This window comes from Bactrocera latifrons, unplaced genomic scaffold (genome assembly GCF_001853355.1).
Source record: "Bactrocera latifrons isolate USDA-ARS-PBARC rearing strain unplaced genomic scaffold, ASM185335v1 scaffold_83, whole genome shotgun sequence".
Taxonomy (NCBI): Eukaryota; Metazoa; Arthropoda; class Insecta; order Diptera; family Tephritidae; genus Bactrocera; species Bactrocera latifrons.
The window spans coordinates 636370-638268 of NW_017537523.1; positions in this window are offsets into that span (position 1 = coordinate 636370).

Genomic DNA, 1899 nt, shown 5'->3' on the forward strand with positions numbered 1-1899 from the left:
CTATTTACTTCTTCTACGGCGGCGTTGGAAGCGTACGGAAGATACCAGTGCCAGCGTAGCTAATTTAAAGCAATTTTATCTATGCAAATTTATGGCGCTCCCTGAATTTGTTTGTCTACTACTAAATATATTTATATAATTTTTAATTGCTATAAGCTGGTGTTTTCTTCTTGTAGTGTTTATTTGCTTTACTTTCGCTGCTGTTTTAAAGTTTTCTATATTTTACTATAGTTGAGACAAGCGTAGAACGGCTAGAATCGTTTATATATAGTATATGTATATATAGGGAGAGAAAGAGAGATTAGCAATTACTTTTAGTTTTATTGTAATAAGAATAATTCTTGTTTGCTTTCATCGATTTTTGTATTATTTTTCAAGCATAATTTCCTACTCAATCCTTAAGTTCGTCGAATTTTAGTTTGCTTATAATTTTTCTGTGTTTTTTTTTTTCAGTTTGGAAATTACTAGTAAGTGCGCAAATTTATGTTTTTTGTTTCTTTATCAACTGCTTAAATATGTTCTTGCTACGTTTGAGCGTTTATCCATTTTGTTTGACTTTCAAAAATCAAATTGTTGCATTCCAAATGTGTGGAGGAACATGTTATGTATAAAATGCGCGTAATTAACTGCAAAGAGATAGAAGGAGAAAAAATTGTATTATATATATATTCATTCTTATAAGAGAATGTTTTCAATATTTTTAAAATTTTTTTAATAATTTTTTTCTAATTAATTAAACCCTAAACTTGTCCGAGAATTTCACAAAAATACTTAGTTCAGGCAAAATTAATATTGAAATTAAGAAAATGTGGCTGACGTGCTATTTCAGAGAGACTTATTCAACTGTCAACTATTCAACGATTTCATTTAAAAGAGAGAATATTAGAGTTTATATTACTATTATAAAAACCATTAATGTATAAGTTTCAAGTCGAGACCTAAACTCATGAAAAGCATTGAAAAATTAAAGAAAGCGCGCCATCTACAAGAATATTCTGGATTCGAGATTACGGTGTCCCCGACTTATATATAACAAATATATTTAATAATATTAAAAGAAAAATCAACAAAAATCTTTGATCTTCTCTGATCTTGAACTGAAAAACTCCAGAGTTCGAGTAGCTGGGAAAGAAAAGGATGCCCAGACTAACATAAAAGAGTGTTCGTCCTGCCGAGAGGCCTCGACTTAGTTAAAAGTGTGCTGTGACTTTCTGAGAGATTGAAAGAAAGCATGATTTCCTCGACTTAGATAAAAAAAGGCTCTGACCTTCCGACAGAATGAATGAAAGTACGATGTCCACGATTTACATAAAAGACTGCTCTGACCTCGCGAGAGTATGAAAGAGACTACGATGTCCTCGACTTACATAAAGAATGCTCTGACCTTCCGAGAGACGAAAGGGTGTACCATGTGCTCGACTTACATAAGTATAACAACATTATTTAATAATGGTAAATGAAGAAATCACACAAAAACCTAAACTTGTCTGATATTGAAATGAAAATATCAGGAATTCGGTGAGGCGTGAGAGAATGTCTAAATAAACAAAAATGTCTACAAAATAACTTCTATGAACCAAGTTAGATTATGAGGTCGATCCTAATAGAGACTGCTCTGGGTCACTTAGGCACCTCAAAAAGACAGTAAGCGCTTTGAACCCAACACAAATTTGTTTGATTCCAATTTCCGCTATGTCTCCTGTCTCAGCGAAGGTAACAAAACTCGTATTGGATGACCTCTAAAGTAGTAAAGGCTATAATGCTTGAAAATTATCAAGGAAGTGTTAGAAATATGGCAAGAGCTCGACATCTCTCTCAAGTCCGTTCGAGCGATTCGGAAAGACTCGTCTCGATAAAGATAAATTTTTTCAAAATTTTCTCTTCGGACATGCGAATTCC